Here is a 16818-nt window from a genome sequence, read left to right on the forward strand (position 1 = left end):
ATAAATGAACTAAGATTGAAAGTCCTACAAGGCTATTTAACATGCATAAAAATAAGAAGATGAGTATAAAAAAGATGTGATATAATTTCCAATGAAAAACTATAGGTTACTGTACAGCCTTCAACAATGAGCAAAACCCATACAACGTAATACAAATATACAGTTGTATAAAGATGAAGGAAAAACAAACGACAACCACTGAATTAGAGGCTGTTGCCTTGGGACAGGCACATATATACATACATACAGAATGTGGTTGGGTTAAACATGTTAGCGGTATCCCAACCCGCCCCCCATACCTAGGACAGTGGTGTAACAGTACAACATAAGAACGAACTATAAAAAAATCAGTTGAAAAAGGCTAGTCATCAGATGGATACAATTAGAAATACTACATAGAGTGGACGTGGCCGGGTACTTGTATATCCCAACAACAAAGGTACATTTGAGTATGATTGCCAATGAGACAACTCAATCAAAGTTCAAATCAAGTGGATGTTATCAATTATAGGCAACTGTACAGTCTTCAACAATGAGTAAAACCCATATATAGTCTGCTGTTAAAGGCCCAGACATAAATTATATGAACAATTCAAATGAGAAACTGACGGCCTAATTTATTACAAAACAAAAAATATCGAAAATTAAAAATTACATGCATGAACCAACAACAACCACTGAACTAAAGCTTAAGGCATAACACTATACAAGGGTTAAATAATACTATTAATTTGAAAGCATGCCTTTTATGGCTTTATTTGTAAATACCCAGCTATCTATCTAATTGCCAACTGCAGAAATTGTAATATTTCATAAAAGGCTATCAGGAACTATGATACTGAAAATATATGGTTTTTGGTAGGGTTTGTGTTGCTTTCTTTAGTTTTTGTTGTTGCGTTGTGTCCTTCTTTATGACTATAAATACTAGGAAAAAGAAATAACCTAGTAAACTGAATTAGTAAGTCTATCAAGCCTCTAATCCTTGTTGTTAGGGTATATTAAGAAAATAAAATTGCAATGAATAACAATACAGTAGAAAGTAGGTCAACAAACACTATCTCGATGTGGCTATATATGTATGTAGATTTATGTTAAATTGAAGGGCATGTAAATAAAATAATCAGATTTTCCTGTTCTTTTAGTTAAAACCATTCACAGCCAAAAATATCTGGTGAAATTCTGTTGATTGATGTGCAACTCAGTATATCATATAAAGGCATACGACTACAATTCACACATATGCACAGTACATAAAATCATGAGTTACTTAATCCTGCAAAAATCCATAGAAGAATATTGACAGCAATCGATCAATGCAATACTGCTTTGCTCTACAAAATAAAACAAATTTATTATACATTAAATATTGAATCACCGGAGTAAAAAATTGTCTATAATAATAGTCTGAGGTCTTACTCAATAAAATAAGACCTTGTACAGCTGTTGCATACTTGCAGTGTTTTATTCATATTATAAACCATTACCAGGGTAACAAAGAAATACAATATTAAAGACTTTAAATCAAAGAGGACTGACAGAAGACCAAATAAGGTACACAAGCTCCATACAAATTTAAAAAAGAATGTTTAGAGAGGGAAGGCATCACAGAAAAAACATGCCTAGTCCTATAATTTTTGCATCTACATGTAAGCAAAAATATAAAATAGTCTTTCAAAGTGTCAAAATTATTTGGACTCTTGGACATGTTTTGAACTTACGATACCAGATAGATGTAAATAGTTCTTTCAATGCCAATGGGAAACATTTCTTCAAATAATATAAATATATGCTCATTTGACATAAATTTTGTACTAAAAAGTGGCTTTTACAACAAAAACAAAATTAATCACTTCAAATGTATTACTCATATAAGGGAGCTACCATTTGATTTTTATGGGGGGGCTAGGATGAAATTTGAAAAAAATAGGCAGGACAGGAGTTTTGAGTAAAAAAAAAAGGCAGGATGAGACATTTGCAAAAAAAAAAAGTAAGGACGGCAATTGAGGTAAAAAAAAGTCAGGATAAACTAAAAAAAAAAGACAGAACCGAACAGAGTGAAAAATAAAAAGGCAGGACAGATATTACAGCTAAAAAAAAATTCAGGACAAAATTTTTCATCCTAGCCCCCCCCCCCCCATAAAAATCAAATGGTAGCTCCCTAAGGGATAGTCATGCAATTGAGGGGTTGTTCCTAACCTGTTGGAGGCATTGTCTTTTTAATACAATTATTAAATTAAAATTATTTTGAAACTCAGATCACAGGGGTTTGTTTCAAACCCTGTGCTCAGATGATCTCAGATGTTCAACTGTTCAATAAATTTATGTTGCGCGACTTTACTGTTTTTGCTTGTAAACCTATCAACTATAACCTACAATTCACCTACTGCCTTTTGACAACACATTAATTACACCATGACCCTTTAACACGTATATGCTAGCTGCATGTTGATGTTCTGTGGTTGAAGTCGATAAAAAACAAGCACTCATGGAGGCTGCCATTTTGGATGTTGTGGGTCAAACTATCATTTCGGATACTATCGTTACTTTTCATAGGGTCTAGGAATAATCCAAAATGTTCCGAGTCTCTGACAGAAATCTGTCATAAGAATTTTTACCATTGCGAAAACCCAGACGTTTTTGTAAAATTCAAGCGTCTGGGTAATCGAGACTACGAGGTGGTGTGATTACCCTCCACAAGAGACAAAATGACACAGAAATAAACAGAACAATGATCGAGATCTTCATAAAACGACTAGGTGGTGTGATTACCCTCCACAAGAGACAAAATGACACAGAAATAAACAGAACAATGATCGAGATCTTCATTTGTACTTGTGAGAGAACGACACGGATGCAATCAATTGAAAACCAAGATATCTTATCCTAATCAATTGATAAATCAACATGTCTACGACATCTTTAGAATTTCACTCATTTCAAGTGTTTATTTCATCGCATGTTATTTAATGCAAATGTGTAACTTCTTGAGATAGCGGATAACTGCAAGCTATTTTCTTCTAACTAGAATACTAATATAGAAACACTTGTATGAGAAATCTGACAAGGGCAGAATAGCCCATCTCCGAACCGTAACCACCAACAGAAGTTTCATCCTTAGAGACATTTATGCAGCAACATAATAATGAGAAAATGTAGTATAATTGCCAATGAAACAATTAGTACAGACGAGAGTCAGATTTTGAACTTTTGTTTGATTTTGTAGACTGGGTATCACAAATCTTTTTATCTAAAAAACAAATGCCTTTAGTGGGAACTCTCGAGCTGAAACCCACACTATTCAGGCTAGCAGGGACAATATACTTTGTTCTTTAGTTTTGTCATTTTTGAGCATGGGATCGTTAAAGAGACCGTTGTCAGTGGTTCAAAGTATTGCTAGTCAAAGACATAAAATTGAGAATGGAAATGGAGAATGTGTCAAAGCGACAACAACCCGACCATAGAGCAGACAACAGCGGAAGGCCACCAATGGGTCTTCAATGTATCGAGAAACTTCCACACACGGAGGTGTCCTTTAGCCGGTCCCCTAACAAAATGTATATTATATATAGTTCAGTGATAATGGACGTCATACTAAACTCCGAATTATACACAAGAAACTAAGAATAAAAGACTCATAGAGGCCAGAGACCCCTGACTTGGGACAGGGGCAAATTGCGGCGGGGTTTAACATGTTTTTCGAGATCTCAACCCTCCAAACATGTCTTCTCAGTTAGCGAATGCTCCTTTTGAATAGCGATTGCTTTATTTATTCTCAGAATTACTCTTTTCTATTGGAAATAGATATTCTACATTATTAGGTGTCGACTTTGAGTAAGAAATGTAACCTTATCCTTGGAAATCTTATATATCTTCTCATTACTTATTGCTTTCCTAAAGGTAGCTGACAAAACATTAAGATAGTTTTGCTTTAAAAATATCTATTCCACTAGTTGTTGAAAGTTATTAAAGTTTGAGCCCGTTTATATCCAGCGGCACATATTACAGTGTTATTCGGATTCACCATTAAACGATTCGAGGAAATTTCTATTGTCAAATTCAATTTCAAATAATAATATTTATGTTTAACAAAACTATGATCTGTTTGTGAAACGCGAAGGATATCTAATGATTGGTGTGTTCATTGTTGGTCTTTAACGCCACTTTTATCATTATTCGCTATTTCATGGCATGTAGAGAAAAAACTTGGACGCCCGGAGAGAGACACTGACCTTCGACATGGAATCTGTCCATCTTTGTCAACTACGAATGAAGTGAAACTAAGCACCAAGTGTTCAAACTCTGAAATAAGTAAGGAAGCAGTATTTTTCACTAATGAAAGAAACTTGTTTCTCACTTTATTCAGTTTTCGTTTGATATATAGTTTTATTTTCTATTTTTCAAATTGGAGAAACAAAGAGGTTTTAAAAACGAACTGAAGAATAAAAGGTAGCAAAATGCTAAGTTCTTTCAAAATATTCTTTTATCGCTAAGAGGCTGGCTTGTCATGCCAAAAAATTGCCTCCGTTGAAATTTCAAACATCCCATAGAGCAAATTACATCGATGATTAATATTGACTTTATGGTATATGGCCGTTTTCTAAGCGATACGTGCATGCAGGTCATAAATTAAATTAATTTGTTTCGTAACATCAAATCTTTAACTACTTATAGGTGCCGTAGGAGGTCATGCAGAATTTTTAGCAAGGATTTTTTGGCTAGATCAGACAATTTAAGACCAGAAAGCATTGCACTGATGTATGTCCATTATTAATTTTTCAGTAGTCAAAATTCAATGTTAAGGGATGTATAATGAATAATGATATAGTTTGTATTTCTGTTTTCAAGATAAAAAGTGAAGGTTAAATGTATGGACGACCTGAAAACCAAGACATATATAAGATTAAGGTTATTTTTAAATATGTATTTTCACTTGACATTTGCTGTTATTTATCCACTGATTATAAAACATGTCGATTGTGTCACAATGATTGCTACATGGGTTACGGAAAAAACACGCAAGACAAGGAAGAAATGGCCAATTTTGATTATAATGGAATGGATATTTTAAGTAATGGAATGGACTGCAACGACACTTCAGTCCCTAATTACAGATATACTTTATATATACCTTATTCAAAAGTTTATTAATTGAGGAAAAAAGGTACATAGTTACTGTGTTCCACAACGCATATTAGAGGAGTAACGATACCTTCATATCGAAATACGCATTAACATTAAGTAATAGATTAAATTCTCTTAAATGATGGAATGAACTGCTGCGACATTTCATCCCTTAATTCAGGAAAACGTTATGACCATTTGAAAGTTCATTGCTGTCGCAATGACCATTAGAAGGGTTACGGAGGATCTAATTGACAAAAATACGCGTGAAAAGAAAGAATTTTGAATGAAAGCATGGATGAATAATGTCATGATCTGTTGCCACCCTTCAGCCCCTAATTTAAGAAATACCTTTAACCTCATTCGAAAGCTTAATTATAGAGGAACAAAAACTGTATAGTTAAAATGTAATGCGGGGGAGTAACGAAAGACAAAAAATCGAAATACATGCGAGCATTAAAAATACAACTGTAGCTTATTTTAGATATAACATGTACGCATGGAATGGATTACTGTGACCCTTCAACCCCTAATTACAGATATACATAATACCTCATTAGAAAGCCTATTAATAGCGGAACAAAATGTATGTAGTTAATATGTTCCGCAACGCATATTACAGGAGTAACAAAGAATCTTAATGTCAAAATATACATAAACATTATGAAATAGCTTTTTTAATAATATAATGAACTGCTACGACTCGTCAGTAATAGTATCGTTATTCAGAGGCAGTAACTCATGCCCTAATTAGGGAAAACTTTATAGACAATGAGACAGTTTATTGATAGAGAAACCACAATGACGTTTTAATAGGGTTACAGGGGACCAAAATGCCAAAATACGCGTGAAAATAAAAAAAGCCAATTTTTAATAATGGAATGGATTGCTTCGATAGTTCAGATCCTAATTACAAATAAACATTTTACCTCATTCGAAAGCCTATTAAAAGAGTAACAGAACGTATATAGTTAATATGTTCCGCAACGCATATTGGAGGAGTAAAGAACTACCTTTAAAAAATCGAAATACGGGTGAACATTATAAAATAGCTTATTTTAAATCATGAAATGAACTTCTGCAACCCATAAGCCCCTATAATTAAGGAAAACTTTATACACCATTTGCAAGGTTATAAATAAAGGAACAAAATGTTTATAGATAATATGTGCGGGGACTGCCCTAATGACAATTAAAAGGGTTATGGAGGACCTAAATATTAAGTAATAGACAATTTTGAAAAATTGAAATGGATATTTTTAATAATGTAATGGACTGATGTGAACCGTCAGACCTAATTCCATATGACTTTAAATCTCATTAAAGCCTACTACAAGAGGAACAACATATATTTAGTCAATATGATCTGTAATAAAATTGAGAATGGAAATGGGGAATGTGTCAAACAACCCGACCATAGAAAACACAACAGCCGAAGGTCACCAACAGGTTTTCAATGTAGCGTATATCATAGGAGTAATGAAGGACCTAAAAAATCGAAATACGGGTGAACATTATATGGTTTTATTAATAGCTTACTCTGAATAATGGAATGGACTGATGCGACCTGTCAGCCCCTTATAAAAGAAAACTTTATACACTACGTGAAAGCTTATTGATAGAGAAACAAAATGTATTAGTAATACGTCATTCAATGACCATAAGAGAGGTAACGGAGGACTTAAATGAGTGAAAAGAAAGAAATTGCCAATTTTGAATAATGGAATGAATATTTTGAAATAATGACATGAGCTACTGTTACCCTTCAGCCCCTAATTACAGAAATACCCTTAACCTCATTCGAAAGCTTAATTATAGAGGAACAAAAGGTATATAGTTAATATGTTCCGCAACGCATATTGGAGGAGAAATGAAGTACCTAAAAATCGAAATACGGGTGAACATTATAAAATAGCTTTTTTTGAATCATGAAATTAACTCCTGCAACCCGTAAGCTCCTACTTAAGGGAAACTTTATACACCATTTGCCAGGTTATAAATAGAGGAACAAAATGTTTATAGCTAATATGTGCCCCAATGACAATTAGATGTGTAACGGAGGAGCTAAATACCAAAATACGCGTGAAAATTAAGAAATAAACAATTTTGAAAACTGGAATGGATATTTTTAATAATGTAATGGACTGATGTGAACCTTCAGCCCTAATTACATATGACTTTATATCTCATTTGAAAGCCTATTACAAGAGGAACAAAAGATATTTTGTCAATATGATCTGCAATAAAATTGGGAATGTGTCAAACAACCCGACCATAGAAAACACAACAGCCGAAGGTCACCAAATGTAGCGTATATCAGAGGAGTAATGAAGGACCTAAAAATCGAAATACGGGTGAACATTATGGCTTTATTAATAGCTTATACTCTGAATAATGGAATGGACTGATGCGACCCGTAAGCCCCTTATGAAGGAAAACTTTATACAACATGTGAAAGCTAATTGATAGAGAAATAAAATGTATAAATAATATGTCCCTCAATGACCATTAGAGAGGTAACGGATGACTTAAATGCGTGAAAAGAAAGAAATTGCCAATTTTGAATAACGGAATGAATATTTTGAAATAATGACATGAACTGCTGTGACCCTTCAGCCTTATAATTACAGAAATACCTTCAAGCTCATTCGAAAGCTTAATCATAGAGGAACAAATCGTATATACTACGCAACGCGGAGAGTAACGAAGGATCTAAAAATCGAAATACAATGTACATGTAAACATTAAGAAATACAAATGTAGCTTATTTTAAATAATGAAATGGACTGCTGAGAACGTCAGCCCCTAATTAAGGAAAACGTTATAACCATTTGAAAGTCCATTGACCGAGAAACAAAATGGTTTAGGTTATAAATAATATGTGCCGCAATGACCATTAGGGAGCTCGAGATTACGGAGCACAAATTAAAATAACCGTGAAGATTAAGAAATAGCCAATTTTGAATGATGCAATGGATTGCTGTGACCCTTCAACCCATAATTACATATTTACATGATACCTCATTCGAAAGCCTATCAATAGAAGAACAAAATATATGTAGTTAGTATGTTCCGCAACGTATATTAGAGGAGAAACGAAGGATCTAACATGTCGAAATATACATAATGCGTATTCAGTGTCATTTAAATCTCTTATGGACCGTTATCTCATTGGAAATCATACCACATCTTTTTTATATAAACATTAAGACATAGTTCTTTTTAATAAAAGAATGAACTGCTGTGACTGGTCAGTAATAACAACTTTATTTAGAGGCAATGACTCAGTTCCTAAATTAGGAAAACTTTAAAAACTCCATGTGAAAGCTATTGATAGAAAACCCACACGGTTACATAGGACCAAAATGCCAAAATACGCGTGAAAATTAAGAAATAGCCAATTTTGAACAATTGAATGGATAATTTGAATAATGGATTGGATTGCTGCAACACTTCAGCCCCTAAATACAAATATACCTTTTACCTCATTCGAAAGCCTATTAAAAGATGAACAAAAGGTATATAGTAAATATGTTCCGCAACGCATATTAGAGGAGTTATGAAGTACCTAAAAATCAAAATACGGGTGAAAATTATAAAATAGCTTATTTTGAATCATGAAATAATAAAAAAAATTTCTAAATAAAAACCAAATATTTTTTAGCCCCAATATTCATCTTTTCAAGGGGGCATAGTTATATTTGCTTGGAACAAACATTTGTTTTCCAAATCGAAGGATATAAACACCCTGGAACAAACTAATTTATTCTTTTTTTCAATATACATGGTTTCTTTTAAAAATGAAAAGATGGTCGATGTGTTAAAATAGTTAGAAAAAAGACTGAAAGTATCATATTATTAATGAAAAAGATTTAAAGTATCATATTTATTTAATAATTGTTTGATTTTTTTTATATCTAATCCTTTATCGGTGACGTAAAATACTTAAGAATGATGTCGAGCACTGTCGATTAATTATAAATTGCAGCGGAAACTAGACGATGGAATGTGTACTTGTGGTTGAGATGATAAAACAACGACCTTCCCTGTATCAAATATCCGTGAGAAATGCGTAATCAGCATGTTATGTATAATTGCTTACAGTTATATTTCCCGCTTCTGTCGCAACATTTTTCGACACTATCTAAATAAACATGTTAGTTGGGTTAACACATGATGATTTATAATGTATAGCTTACAGTTACATTTCCCGCTCATTTCTTAGTCTCAAAACAAACCAAAGTGTTTGTATCCGAGTATTAATTTGGAAATAAAATTTTGTTTTGGTGTTAAATATATGGTTTTAATAAAACACTTTGAACTGGGAAATATCATTCAAAAACATGCTATATAGACATGATAGAAAGATCTTCTGATCTGCACAATTATAATATAATTAAAGCAAATAGATGCATTTCTTATTTCTTTTAATATTTAGACATTTGTTTTAAGGTGACTTCTGACACACATGCCCTTTTAGCATATTTATATCTTTTAAAAATCTGAATAATAGGTGGTGTGGAAATACATCGACGAAACAGCTATCTTTCTATCTGACAGGTTTTCTGTCCATTCCGTTATTCAAAATAAGCTATTTCTTAATGTTCAAGGGTATTTCGATGATTAATTCCTTCGTTACTCCTCTAATATGCATTGCTGAACATATCGTTTAAAGTCACTCTATTCCTCTATACATGTTGCCTTAATAAAGACTGAGGGCTTGCAGCAGTCCATTTCATTATTCAAAATAAGCTATTTCTTAATGTTTAAGCGAATTTCGATGTTAAGATCCTTCGTTATTCCTCTAATATGTGTTGCAGAACATATCGACTTTATATTTTTTTCCCTCTCTTAATAAGCTTGCGAATGAGCTATAAGGCATATCTATAATTAGAGGCTAAATGGTGGAGCAGTCCATGCTATAAATCAATATCCATTTCATATACATAATTGGCTATTTCTTGATTTTCTTTATGGTCATTGTCGCACATACCGTTTATACTCCGTTTATTCCTCTATCATGCGTATTTTGGACATTAGGTTCTTCCTCACCACTTTAATGGTCATTACGGCACATATCAATAATACTCAATTTTTTCCTTTATCAATAAGCTTTAATTTGGTTATTAATTTTGCATAAATAAGGGGCTAACGGCTTGCAGCAGTCCATTCCGTTATTCAAAATAAGCTATTTCTTAATGTTCAAGCGAATTTCGATGTTTAGTTCCTTTGTTACTCATCTAATATGCGTTGCTGAACATATCGATTATATACCTTTTGTTTATCTCTTCATAAGCTTTTGAATGAAGTATAATGTATATCTATAATTAGTTACATGTACTAAAGGGTCGCACCAGTCCATTCCACTATTCAAAATATCAATTTCGTTATTCAAAATTGGCTATTTCTTAATTTTCACGCGTATTTTGGAAATAAGGTAATCCTTCTAATGGTAATTACGGCACATATTGTTTAAACTAAATTTATTCCTCTATCAATATGCTTTTATTTCGTGTATTAATTTTGCCTTGATAAGGGCTAACGGCTTGCAGCAGTCCATTCCGTTATTTAAAATAAGATATTTCTTAATGTTCAAGCGTATTTCGATGTTTAATTCCTTCGTTACTCCTCTAATATGCGTTACTGAACATATCGACTATACACCTTTTGTTCATCTCTTAATGAGCTTTCGAATTGAGTATAATGTATATCTACAGTTAGGGACTAAAGGGTCGCACCAGTCAATTCCATTATTCAAAATATCTATTTCATAATTCAAGATTGGCTTTTTCTAAATTTCACACTATTTTGGAAATAAGGTCCTCCGTAACCCCTCTAATGGTTATTACGGCACATATTGTTTAAACTTAATTTATTTCTCTATCAATAAGCTTTTATTTGGTGTATTATTTTTCCTTGATAAGGGCTAACGGCTTGTAGCAGTCCATTCCGTTATTCAAAATAAGATATTTCTTAATGTTCAAGCGTATTTCGATGTTTAATTCCTTCGTTTCTCCTGTAATATGCGTTGCTGAACATATCAACTATATACCTTTTGTTCATCTCTTAATAAGCTTTCGAATTGAGTACAATGTATATCTACAGTTAGGGACTAAAGGGTCGCACCAGTCCATTCCCTTATTCAAAATATCTATTTCATAATTCAAGATTGGCTATTTCTAAATTTTCACGCGTATTTTGGACATTGGGTTCTTCCTAACCACTCTAATTGCATTACGGCACATATCATTAATACTCAATTGATTCATTTATTAATAACCTTTAATTTGTTGTATTAATTTTGCCTTGATTAGGGGCTAACGGCTTGCAGCATCCCATTCCGTTATTCAAAATAAGCTATTACTTAATGTACAAGCATATTTCGATGTTTAATTCCTTCGATACTTCTCTAATATGCGTTGCTGAACATATCGACTATACACCTTTTGTTTATCTCATCGTAAGCTTTTGAATGAAGTATAATGTATATTTATAATTAGGGACTAAAGGGTTGCACCAGTCCATTCCACTATTCAAAATATCCATTTCGTTATTCAAAATTGGCCATTTCTTAATTTTCTCGCGTATTTTTGAAATAAGGTCCTCCGTAACCCCTCTAATGGTTATTATGGCATATATCGTTTATACTAAATTTATTCCTCTAACAATAACCTTTAATTTGGTGTATTAATTTTGCTTGATAAGGGCTAATGGCTTGCAGCAGTCCATTCCGTTATTCAAAATAAGCTATTACTTAATGTTCAAACGTATTTCGATGTTTAATTCCTTCGTTACTCCTCTAATATGCGTTGCTGAACATATCGACTATACACCTTTTGTTTATCTCTTCATCAGCTTTTGAATGAAGTATAATGTATATCTATAATTAGGGACTAAAGGGTCGCACCAGTCCATTCCCTTATTCAAAATATCTATTTCATAATTCAAGATTGGCTATTTCTAAATTTTCACGCGTATTTTTGAAATAAGGTCCTCTGTAACTCCTCTAATGGTTATTACGGCATATATTATGTATACTAAATGTATTCCTCTATCAATAACCTTTAATATGGTGTATTAATTTTGCCTTGATAAGGGCTAACGGCTTGCAGCAGTTCATTCCGTTATTCAAAATAAGCTATTTCTAAATGTTCAAGCGTATTTCGATGTTTAATTCCTTCTTTACTCCTCTAATATGTGTTGCTGAACATATCGACTATACACCTTTTGTTCATCTCTTAAAAAGCTTTTGAATGAAGTATAATGTATATCTATGATTAGGGACTAAAGGGTCGCACCAGTCAATTCCATTATTGAAATTATCCATTTCATAATTCAAAATTGGCTATTTCTAAATTTTCACGTGTATTTTGGACATTAGGTCCTTCCTAAGCACTCTAATGGTCATTATGTCACATATCATTAATACTCAATTTATTTCTTTTATCAATAAGCTTTAATTTGTTGTATTAATTTTGCCTTGATAAGGGCTAACGGCTTGTAACAGTCCATTCCGTTGTTCAAAATAAACTATTTCTCAATGTTCAAGCGTATTTCGATATCTAATTCCTTCGTTACTCCTCTAATATGCGTTGCTGAACATATCGACTATATACCTTTTGTTCATCTCTTAATAAGCTTTCGAATGAAGTATAATGTATATCTATGATTAGGGACTAAAGGATCGCACCAGTCAATTCCATTATTCAAAATATCCATTTCATAATTCAAGATTGGCTATTTCTAAATTTTCACGCGTATTTTGGAAATTAGATCCTTCCTAACCACTCTAATGGTCATTACAGCATATATCATTAATACTCAATTTATTCCTCTTTCAATAAGCTTGAATTTGTTGTATTAATTTTGCCTTGATTAGGGATTAACGGCTTGCATCAGTTCATAATGCTATTCAAAATAAGCTATTTCTTAATGTCATTGGACAAAACAAAAGTTGCATCAGTCAAAAACTTAATACGGTTTTACAAGATATTTTTCGCTGGTGTGATGACAATAAAATGGCTGTAAATGTATCTAAAACGAAAGCTATATGCATTGGATCTAAACAAAAGCTTTCCGTTACATCAAATGAAAACATCAATATTGCTTTAAATGGACAACAAATTATAGAAAGTACATGTGAAAAAGTTCTAGGTGTTTTTATTGATGCATCTCTATCTTGGTCATCTCATATCGATTATATAATCAAAAAAGTTAACTCTTCTTTAGCTTTACTAAAAAGGATAAAGAAATATTTAAATCATAAAGCTAGACAAATGTACTATAACGCTTACGTTTTACCTCACTTAGATTATTGTTGTTCAATATGGGGAAACTGTAATAACTTTCTATTAGATAGTTTACTAAAACTGCAAAAAAGGGCAGCAAGAATAATTTTAGACGAACATGATTACACCAAACCTTCAAGAGAATTATTTCACGAATGTAACATTGTGCCAATCACACAAAGAATACTTTATCACAAATCATTACTAATGTATAAGGCAAAACATGGCTTAGCTCCAGAATATATGTCCAGTCTTATTGTATCAGCTTCTGCAAACCAAAAATATAATACGAGATTTTCATCCTCAGATAATTTTATTATTCCAAAACCAAATACAGAGTTGTATAAGTCTAGTTTCTCGTACAATGGACCAAAAGTGTGGAATGCTCTTCCTAATTCAATAAAAAAAATCAAATACAGTATCAGAATTTAAACATATATACAAATCTATGTACTTTTAACATTACCATCATATTTTTACTGTAATGCCATATCATAATTGTTTATTGTATTTTAAATTGTACATAATCTTTATTTACCATTTTTATTGATGCATTGTTTATTTGTTATGTAATTATTATTGTATTAAGAGAGCCTTATTGAAAATTGGTGTAATCCAAATGAGTTACTCTCTCTAAATAAAGATATTATTATTATTATTATTATTATTATTATTATTATTAATGTTCAAGCCGTATTTCGATGTTTTTAAATTCCTTCTTACTCCACTAATATGCGTTGCTGAACATATCGTCTATATATCTTTTGTTCATTTCTTCATAAGCTTTTGAATGAGGTATAATGTATATCTATAATTAGGGACTAAAGGGTCGCACCAGTCCATTCAACTATTCAATAATCAATTTCGTTATTCAAAATTGGCTATTTCTTAATTTTCACGCGTATTTTGGAAATAAGGTCCTCCGTAACCCCTCTAATGGTTATTACGGCACATATTGTTTAAACTAAATTTATTCCTCTATCAATAAGCTTTAATTTGTTGTATTAATTTTGCCTTGATAAGGGCTAACGGCTTCCAGCAGTCCATTCCGTTATTCAAAATAAGCAATTTCTTAATGTTCATGCGTATTTCGATGTTTAATTCCTTCGTTACTTCTGTAATATGCGTTGCTGAACATATCGACTATATACCTTTTGTTCATCTTTTAATAAGCTTTCGAAAGGAGTATAATGTATAGGTATGATTAGGGACTAAAGGGTCGCACCAGTCAATTCCCTTATTCAAAATATCTATTTCATAATTCAAGATTGGCTAATTCTAAATTTTCACGCGTGTTTTGGACATTAGGTCCTTTGTAACCTATCTAATTGTCATTACGGGACATATCATTAATACTCAATTTATTCCTTTATCAATAAGCTTAAATGTGTTGTATTTATTTTGCCTTGATTAGGGGCTAACGGCTTGCAGCAGTGCATTCCGTTATTCAAAATAAGCTATTTCTTAATGTTCAAACGTATTTCGATGTTTAATTCCTTCGTTACTACTCTAATATGCGTTGCTGAACATATTGACTATATACCCTTTGTTCATCTCTTTGTAAGCTTTTGAATGAAGTATAATGTATATCTATAGTTAGGGACTTAAGGGTCGCACTAGTCCATTGCACTATTCAAAATATCAATTTCGTTATTCAAAATTGGCTATTTCTTAATTTTCACGCGTATTTTGGAAATAAGGTCCTCCGTAACCCCTCTAATGGTTATTACGGCACATATTGTTTAAATTAAATTTATTCCTCTATCAATAATCTTTAATTTGGTTTATTAATTTTGCCTTGATAAGGGCTAACGGCTTGTAACAGTCCATTCCGTTGTTCAAAATAAGCTATTTCTCAATGTTCAAGCGTATTTCGATATTTAATTCCTTCGTTACTCCTCTAATATGCGTTGCTGAACATATCGACTATATACCTTTTGTTCATCTCTTAATAAGCTTTCGAATGAAGTATAATGTATATCTATGATTAGGGACTAAAGGATCGTACCAGTCAATTCGATTATTCAAAATATCCATTTCATAATTCAAGATTGGCTATTTCTAAATTTTCACGCGTATTTTGGACATTAGATCCTTCCAAACCACTCTAATGGTCATTACGGCACATATCATTAATACTCAATTTATTCCTCTTTCAATAAGCTTGAATTTGTTGTACTAATTTTGCCTTGATTAGGGGTTAACGGCTTGCATCAGTCCATAATGCTATTCAAAATAAGCTATTTCTTAATGTTCAAGTCGTATTTCGATGTTTTTAAATTTCTTCTTACTCCACTAATATGCGTTGCTGAACATATCGACTATATACCTTTTGTTCATCACTTCATAAGCTTTTGAATGAGGTATAATGTATATCTATAATTAGGGACTAAAGGGTCGCACCAGTCCATTCCACTATTCAATAATCAATTTCGTTATTCAAAATTGGCTATTTCTTAATTTTCACGCGTATTTTGGAAATAAGGTCCTCCGTAACCCCTCTAATGGTTGTTACGGCACATATTGTTTAAACTAAATTTATTTCACTATCAATAAGCTATAATTTGTTGTATTAATTTTGCCTTGATAAGGGCTAATGGCTTCCAGCAGTCCATTCCGTTATTCAAAATAAGCAATTTCTTAATGTTCAAGCGTATTTCGATGTTTAATTCCTTCGTTACTTCTGTAATATGCGTTGCTGAACATATCAACTATATACCTTTTGTTCATCTTTTAATAAGCTTTCGAAAGGAGTATAATGTATAGCTATGATTAGGGACTAAAGGGTCGCACCAGTCAATTCCCTTATTCAAAATATCTATTTCATAATTCAAGATTGGCTATTTTTAAATTTTCACGCGTGTTTTGGACATTAGGTCCTTCGTAACCTATCTAATTGTCATTACGGGACATATCATTAATACTCAATTTATTCCTTTATCAATAAGCTTAAATGTGTTGTATTTATTTTGCCTTGATTAGGGGCTAACGGCTTGCAGCAGTGCATTCCTTATTCAAAATAAGCTATTTCTTAATGTTCAAGCGTATTTCGATGTTTAATTCCTTCGTTACTCCTCTAATATGCGTTGCTGAACATATTGACTATATACCCTTTGTTCATCTCTTTGTAAGCTTTTGAATGAAGTATAATGTATATCTATAGTTAGGGACTTAAGGGTCGCACTAGTCTATTGCACTATTCAAAATATCAATTTCGTTATTCAAAATTGGCTATTTCTTAATTTTCACGCGTATTTTGGAAATAAGGTCCTCCGTAACCCTCTAATGGTTATTACGGCACATATTGTTTAAATTAAATTTATTCCTCTATCAATAATCTTTAATTTGGTTTATTAATTTTGCCTTGATAAGGGCTAACGGCTTGTAACAGTCCATTCCGTTGTTCAAA

Source organism: Mytilus galloprovincialis, chromosome 14, assembly GCF_965363235.1.
Source record: "Mytilus galloprovincialis chromosome 14, xbMytGall1.hap1.1, whole genome shotgun sequence".
Taxonomy (NCBI): Eukaryota; Metazoa; Mollusca; class Bivalvia; order Mytilida; family Mytilidae; genus Mytilus; species Mytilus galloprovincialis.